This window comes from Leptonychotes weddellii, chromosome 14, assembly GCF_054177405.1.
Source record: "Leptonychotes weddellii isolate Sample4059 chromosome 14, ASM5417740v2, whole genome shotgun sequence".
Classification (NCBI taxonomy): domain Eukaryota; kingdom Metazoa; phylum Chordata; class Mammalia; order Carnivora; family Phocidae; genus Leptonychotes; species Leptonychotes weddellii.
The window spans coordinates 56,295,760-56,304,573 of record NC_138382.1 but is presented as its reverse complement, the minus strand read 5'-3'; the positions used below and the strand labels follow the sequence as shown (position 1 = coordinate 56,304,573).

General features: G+C 36.9%; 1 protein-coding gene across 4 annotated transcripts in view; it reads right to left on the bottom strand.

The window, feature by feature from the left end:
* FKTN (fukutin) overlaps nucleotides 1-8,814 on the bottom strand; it is a 43,548-nt gene that overhangs the window by 5,859 nt on the left and 28,875 nt on the right. The gene's annotated exons all lie outside the window — the stretch shown is intronic.

The window sequence follows — 8,814 nt, the reverse complement described above, 5'->3', positions numbered from 1 at the left end:
TGGGGATGGGGCACCTGGGTGGCTCAGTCGGTTAAGCATCTGCCTTCAGCTCAGATCATGATCCCAGGGTCCTGGGACGGAGCCCTGCATCCGGCTCCCTGCTCAGCGGAGAGCCTGCTTCTTCCTCTGCCCCTCCCCCTGCTCATGCTCTTTCTCCCTCTTTCTCTTTCTCAAATAAATAAATAAAATCTTTTAAAAAAATAAATAAATAGCTTTGGGGACAGATATAGTGGACATTTTGTTGTTTCTGACTGTCCAGCATCCCCTTCCTCTTCTACTGTTGACAGCATCCTCATTTCCCTCCCCTATGGTTCAGGAGGGGCTGACCCACCCTCAGTCCCCAGAGATGGGCAAAAAAGACCCAGGCCTAACCGGTACATAATAGTGATTGGATCAGGGATAAGAATATACACAAATTAGGGAAATAAAAGTCAGCTTTGGGATTTTCGTTGGAACTACTGGAAGAAAGAGGCATTCTTTTTGCTGAGGTTTCTAAGCTGGTGGGATGGAAGCTGAGCATCTTTGTTATCTATTAGCAAGGAGAGCCTGTCTGAGAATGAAGTCAAAGCAAAAAGCACCCAAAAGGTGGAGGAAACTGACAGAGCTCATAAAACCCTAGGGAAGGACCTGGATTTGGCTGTGGCCATTTCTTAAACATCTCAGGCAAACCAATGAATATACATATATTCATATATTCATCAAGAATATATATATATTCTTTTTTTACTACATTTCTAATACTTGCAATTCTTCCTACACAGAGGGAGGCACACGTAGCAGTGAGAAAGGAAACAAAACTCTTCTAGCCAGCCAGAGAACCTGAATCAGCTCTGGCAATACAGGACATTCTCCAACTACAGCATCACCCATGCTTGTGCTTTTGGGGCAGGTCTTATTAACTCCTGTGTCCTGGGGTTCACTGTGCTCCTAGATGGCTTCCAACGACCTACTTAATTGAGATAGTTAAAGAAGAAACTCCCAGAGTCAGCCAGGGTATTTTTCAAACTCCTTTCCTAACTCATACTGTAGTGAAAATTTCACATGATACGTGAGCATGGTAGGATGCACTAAGATGGCTTTTTTTTTTTTTAAAGATTTTATTTATTTATTTGACAGAGAGAGAGACAGCGAGAGAGGGAACACAAGCAGGGGGAGTGGGAGAGGGAGAAGCAGGCTTCCCGCGGGGTAGGGAGCCCCATGTGGGGCTCGATCCCAGGACCCTGGGATCATGACCTGAGCCAAAGGCAGACGCTTAACGACTGAGCCACCCAGGCGCCCCTAAGATGGCTTTTTGAGGAAAGCTTCACACCCCCACCCGCTCCTCAAATGCAGGAATAGAGAGGTCTAAGGCCTGGATGTCCGTATGTCAACAAGATGTCCCTTAAAGACAGCTATACAGACCACATTTTTCCTGCTCTGCCTTTTATTTTACTACCTGCCCTTTTTAAATCTCTGTTCTCGGCCACAAACTTACTTTCTTATTTTTAACAGCTCACACATCATTAAATCCCCATCAAATTCAAACTGCTACTGAAAGACTCTAACTACAGAACACTAAAATAAGCAGCATATGTGTCAGGTGAATCTTCTTTTCTTTCATAACCTGGACTCCCCAGGGATAGATAGCAAGCATGACTCCAAGATGCACTCCCAGGCTTCTGTCCCTCACATGAACCTATCTGTAGTTTCTGCCTTTCTTTCATCTCAAATACTAAAGAATCTCTACACCAGTTCAGGCAACGTTAGTTATAATGAATTTTACTCTATCTCTAGTGGAACTATTTTAACTAGCGGGTAAGTTTAAGAAATTAAACCAAAACATGTTTCTTAAAGGTACTCCAGATCAGTAAATTTAATATATTACAAAGTAAAGCTAAAACGAGCAGTTCGTTAGATTTAAGTTTATATTACAGCCCAATATTCTGTGTTGGTGTTTTCTGAGAAATGTTTCTTCTCTTCACAAAATGAAAAGAACTTTCAGTAATGAGATTTGAAGTGACAACAGCAGAGATCACAGAAATTTAAAATATCAGAGGATTAAAGAAAAAAGAAACAGGAAAGAGCCAGATGTCAAAGCATAATCATATTGTGGAAATGGGATCTAGCTGGGATGTTCTCCAAGGAAAGGTCAGTTCTCATATATTCTGCTTTTAAATATCATGTTTTACCACCAGATGAACATAAAGCCATACATGAAAATGAGAGGCTGAACAAATTCTAAAGAAAGCAACAAGTTCCTTCTACCCAAACCAATGGGTGCTGGCAGTTAATAGACAACCCCAGCTGGCTTCTGTGAAAAGGCGGCCACAGCAAATCTCATAGCTAAGGAAGAAATACGATACAGCATAGCTCCACCATCTGCTGGTCCCAATTTTATTCTGCACACTCATTTTCATGGAATTGCTTATTTTGTCATCAGACACAACCATCCATCATGGGCCTCCACCTTCCCCTATCAGATGCTGGTCAGCAGAATGTCCACCTGTCGCATCCTATCAAGTTGACACACTCTAGTTGAAATGAGGCAGAAATTATGGCCCATCTCATAACATAGGCCAGGAAACTCCTCTCTTAAATATTAGCCTCTCCAGTCTATCAAAGATCATAGGTCCAGGATAGACAGGGTGGATGAGAGTACTACAAATTCTACAAAAGCAATACTTTAAACAATGAAATGTTCAAATGAACCAAACCAAAACATTAAAAATACATAAACAATGTGAAAAATAACTCAAATACAATTTAACTCAAGTGTTCATTTTTGTTCCTAAATGGAAACATCCCTGAATCGCTGCAGTTTTCTTTTCACTGAATAATTTTCAATTCAGTCAGCAAAAAAGAATATTCCAGCTTCCTTGGAGGAAAAGAAGAAAGATAAACAAACCATAAAATGTGAAAAGCGGAGTGTAAAATAGGATGGAGGAGAGGCAGACAGGGGGCGGGTGACACACCACCACATGCCATGTACTCTGTCCAGGTTACCAGTGAACAATGACTAAGACTAGAACACACCATGGGTCTGCGACATTACCTTAGCTTTCAGAGCTAAGGTTAAGTTTGGCTAAGCAGTGTGTACTTCAGAGTTCTGGGACAGGATCCAAAATGTGAACAGATTTAAATTCAGACTAAGGCAACCCGTGTAAGCTCAACGAATCTTCTCACACACACAAAAATCCTTCCATTCATATTTTCTATTTCATAGCATCTTTACTTCATTTCATCTCTGCACAAAAGAATAATTAGAATTAAGAGTTAGCTGGAGTTAAAAAAAAAAAGAGTTGGAATAAACTATTTCATTTTTTTCCTCACAAACCTCCTTATAATCTGTAAAACTACTTACTGGTGGTTGGATAAAGTAATCTCATCAGTTTAATTGTACAACCTATAAACATAATTGCTAAATGGAAAACACTGTTTTTATTATTACTAGTTAGCTAGGCTAAGAGAGAGACACCATCATTTACAACTGAATTTGGCCTTTTTAAAACATAAGTTGCGTTAAACTCTGAAGTTGGAATAGCAGAGCCATTTTTTTAAACAAGAATTTCCTGCAAAACAACACAAATGGTTTATTCTCATTACCAATTTTGTCTCTGCTTTTAATTCTTAATTTCTTTTTCTTGTGTTATTCCAGTGCCTGAGCCCTCTTAGCATTCTGCTTAATAGAAGCAGGGAGAGCATACTTTTTTTTTTTTTCTGATTTTGACAGAAAGTCTTCTAAAGTTGATCATGAAATATGATTGCTCACTCTAGGTTTTGAGAATATTCCCTTCATCCAGTTAAAGAAATTCCAGATCCATTTTATTCCAAGCTTGCCAGAAGGCCTTTCCCCCACTTTTGGTTGATTATGAAATTATCAAAAGTTTTTAATGTCATCTATTGAAATAATAATGGAGGGTTTTTTTCCTTTAATCTTTTAATCCTTTAATGTTGAAAATTACACTAATACACAAGTACTACAAAATTTGATTCATTGTGTTTAAGATAGTCTCATCTGTGTTTAACAAGTGTATTTTCCCTTTAAAAATTTTTTGGCATTGTCCTAATCCAGTTTTGCTATCAGTTTCATATAATGAGTTGCTTAAAGCATTTGTTTTATTTTTAAATTTTCTGACATAGGAGATATAACATAGGGAGTAATCTATTCCTGTGAAGGCATGGTAAAACTTCCCTGTAAACTTTCTTTTGGTAGGGAAAAGAAAGGGAAAGGAGAATTTCTGATTATTCAATTTCTTCCATGATAATGGGTTATCTAGATCTTCTTGAATTGATTTTGACATTTATTTCTTCCCAGAAAACTTTTATCATTTTCACATTATACCTAATTATCAAATTTAATGATTTAAAGTTGTCCCTAGCATTTTCTTTTGAAAGTCAGTGTAACTTAGTTCAGAGCATAAATTCTAAAGCTCTTGGACTTCAGTAGTGAATACTGTCTTTAATTTTACTTTTTTTTTTTTCTTGATCAGTCTTGCTAGATGTCTGTTTACTAGTTTTTAATTTACTTATTTTTTTAAGAACCAGCATTTGGATTTGTTGATCTTTGATACTGTTTTTTATTTCATTAATTTTTTTTTCTTTTGACTTTCTTTGCTTTGCTTAGGCTACCTGTATTATTCTTTTACTTTCTTCAATTAAATGCTTAATTTTTTTAATCTATTTTTTCATACTTGTGTTTTTAAGGCTGCAAGTTTACCTCTCTCCTTTTAACTGCATCCTACAAGTTTTGATATGTAGTACATTATCTTTGAGCCCCCCAAATTTTATAATTCCCATTATTTCCTTTTTAAGTCATTAGTTATTAAGGAGGGCATTTTAAAGTTTCCATATTTTATTTTATTTTTAAGATTTTATTTATTTATTTGAGAGAGAGAGGGGGAGAGGGAGAAGCAGACTCCCCGCTAAGCAGAAATGGAGGACTCGATCCCAGGACCCTGGGATCATGACCTGAGCCAAAGGCAGACACTTAACTGACAGAGCCACCCAGGCACCCATGTTTCCATACATTTTATTTTATTTTATTTATTTATTTATTTATAAGATTTTATTTATTTGACAGAGAGATAGAGAGAGAGAACAAGTAGGCAGAGAGGCAGGCAGAGGGAGAGGGAGAAGCAGGCTCCCCACTGAGCAGGGAGCCCGATGCGGGGCTCAATTCTAGGATCCTGGGATCACGACCTGAGCTGAAGGCAGCCGCTTAACCAACTGAGCCACCCAGGTGCCCCTTTCCATACATTTAAAAGATGTCTTTAATTATTTATAATTTGATTCCATTGTGGTCATACAACGCCATCTATTGAAATAATCATGTAGGTTTTCTCGCTTTAATGTTAATGTAGAGAATCTGCCTCCCTCCCCCCTCCTCTCTTTCATACATACATACAAACACAGGAAGATTTTTATTTATGCTTTGAAATTTATTAAGATTGCCTTTATGATATAATACATGATCAACTTTTGTAAATGTTCTATTTATAGCAGATAAAGTCTATTCAGCATTTGTTGGGTATATATTTTATATATATCCAATAAATCAAGCTTGTTGATTTTGTTCATATTTTCAATAGTTTTACTAATATCTTCTTTGCCTGAATCAGCAGTTTTTAAATAAAAGTATTTCAGAATCTCCCATCATTGTGGACATGTTAAATATTCATTAGAATTTCATCAGCTTCTGATTTACACACTTAGTCATATATTTTTAAAAGATTTTATTTATTTATTTTGAGAGAAAGAACTAGCAAGCGGAGAGGCAGAGGGAGAGAGAGAATCTCAAGGAGACTCCACGCTGAGCACAGAGCCCCACGTGAGGCTCAATGTCACGACCCTGAGATCATGACCTGAGCTGAAATCAAGAGTCAGACACTTCGGGTGCCTGGGTGGCTCAGACTGTTAAGTGTCTGCCTTCGGCTCAGGTCATGATCCTGGGGTCCTAGGATCGAGCCCTGCATCGGGCTCCCTGCTCAGCGGGGAGCCTGCTTCTCCTTCTCCCTCTGCTGCTCCCCCTGCTTGTACTCTCTAATAAAAAAATTTTTTAAATCTTTAAAAAAAAAAAAGAGTCAGACACTTAACCAACTGAGCCACGCAGATGCTCCTAAAGACCATGTTATTAAAATCATACAATATTTCTGGGTGGACTATTTCTTTCTAAAATTATGTAATGGGTCTTTCAATCCTTTAATATTTTCCCCCTAAAATTCTATTTTGCCTGATATTAATATTATAGCAGCAGTTTTTTTTAGTTAATAATGTTGGGGCATATCTTTTCCCGTCCCTATAATTTTCAACCTTTCTGTGTGATTCCTTTAGGTGTGCCTCTTGCCAAGCATTATACAGCTATGTTTTGTTTTTCTATCCCATTTTAATCTTCATCTTTATATGGGTTAGCTTAATCTGATAATATTTCCTGTAATTAATTTTATATTTAGACATATTTTGAATTCTAGAGCCAGACTGCCTGGGCTCAAATCCTGGCTCCACTTCTTACCATTACAATACACCGGTCAATCTCTTTGTGCCTTAACTTCCTCATTTCATTTACAAAATGAAGGTACTAACAGTATCTTAGAGAGATGTTAGCTAAAATAAATAAAGTACTGAGAATAGTGTCTAGCACATACACAGTAAGTGGTATTACAATGCTGACTGTTACAACTACCTTTACATGTTTTCAGTTTGCCATACCTTTTCTTTGTCCCACTTTCCTAATTTCATTTAATTAATAAAGGTTTATAAATTCTCATTTGTTCTGCTTAATTGGAAGTGATTTTTTTAACGATTTCATTTTTTTTTAAATAAAATAATTTCTACACCCAACATGGGGCTTCAACTTATAACCCTGAGATCAAGAGTCGCATGCTCTACCAAATGAGCCAGCCAGGCACCCATATTTGGAAGTTTTAAATAATATTTCTATCTAGTAGTAGTTACCGTTTGTAATAGCTACTGTCTATTTTTTAACCTATACACTTCAATCTAAGAGTTTCTAATAAAAACTGAATGTATGCAGAATCTCGACCCTCTTCCTACTACACAGAACTTAAATATACTTCACTCCTTCAACACTGACAAATCACCTCCTCCTCAACTTATTATCATCAAGAATTTTCCTTTTTTGACTTTTCTCTTTTTAACACATTGTCATTTTATTTTTTTTACAGACAATGGCTCACAAATTTACTGACATAGTTTACCCACTTTTTTGTTCACCATTATTTCATATATCCTTCTGCGTCCTTTAATAGATCTTTAAGCGTGGATCTCTGAGACATGAACTTTCTTAGTCTTTTTATACATGTAAATGTCTTTATCTTGACCTCCCTCTTGAATGTTAGTTCTAACTGCACATAACTTAGTTATTTCTCTTCAGCTTTTGAAAGATGCTGTAACTTCCATTATCTCCTGGCCTCTATTGTTAAAGAGGTATATTTGCTGCTCCTTTGTGAACAATCTATTTTGTCTGGTAGCCTGAAAAAAAATTTTTTTTTAAAGATTGTATTTATCTCTTTGAGAGAGACCGAGATAGCAACGGAGATAGTGAGAGAGAGCACAAGCAGATAGTGAGAGAAAGCACAAGTGGAGGAGATAGAGAAGCAGGCTCCCCACTGAGCAGGGAGCCCGATGTGGGGCTCAATCCCAGGACCCTGGGATCATGACCTGAGCCGAAGGCAGACACTTAACCTACTGAGCCACCCAGGTGCCCCAAATTTTTTGTTTTTGACATTACAGTTTCCTTAAGAAGTATCTAGATGTAGATTTATTATTTATCCTGCTCATCTGTCTTTAATTTGGGAATTCTGTTTAAATATTGCTTTTTCATCATTCACTCCATTTTCTTTTAGCTCAGCTATATCTTTTTGTATTTTATTTGCTTTTATATCTATTTTTTATATTTATTTGAGTATAGGTGACACACAATGTTACATAAGTTTCAGGTGTACAACACAGTGATTAGACAAGTTTATACATTATGCTATGTTCATCACAAGTGTAGCTGCCATCTGTCCCAATACACTGGTATTACAATATTATTGACTATATTCCTTATGCTGTGCCTTTTATTCCCATGACTTATTCATTACATAACCAGAAGCCTCTATGTCCCACTCCCCTTCACCCATTTTGCCCAACTCCCTATTCCCCTCTTCTCTGGCAACCATCCATTTGTTCTCTGTATTTATAGGTCTAATTCTGCTTTCTGCTTGTTCATTTATTTAGTTTAGTTTGTTTTAGATTTCACTTATGCATGAAATCATATGGTATTTGTCCTTCTCAGTCTGACTTATTTCACTTATTATAATACTCTCTAGGTCCATTAATGTTTTCTCAAATGGCAAGAACTCATCCATTTTCATGGCCATGTAATATTCTCCCGTGTGTGTGTGTGTGTGTGTGTGTGTGTGTCTGTGTGTGTGTGTACACTTTACATCTTCCTTAGACATTTGTCTATTGATGGACACTTAGTTTGCTTCCATATCTTGGCTATTGTAAATAATGCTGAAATAAACAGGGGTGCATATATCTTTTCAAACTAGTGTTTTTGTTTTCTTTGGGTAAGTACTCAATAGTGGAATTAATGGATATGATATTTCTATTTTTAATTTTTTGAGGAAGCTCCATACTCTTTTCCACAGTGGCTAAACCAATTTAAATTCCCACCAACAGTGTATGAGGGTTCCTTTTTCTCCTTGCAAATACTTGTTATTTCTTATGTTTTTGAATTCTGACAGGCCTAAGGTGAGATCCCGTTGCGGTTTTGATTTGCATTTCCCTGATAATTAGTGATGTTGATCAGCTATGTCTTTTTTTTTTTTT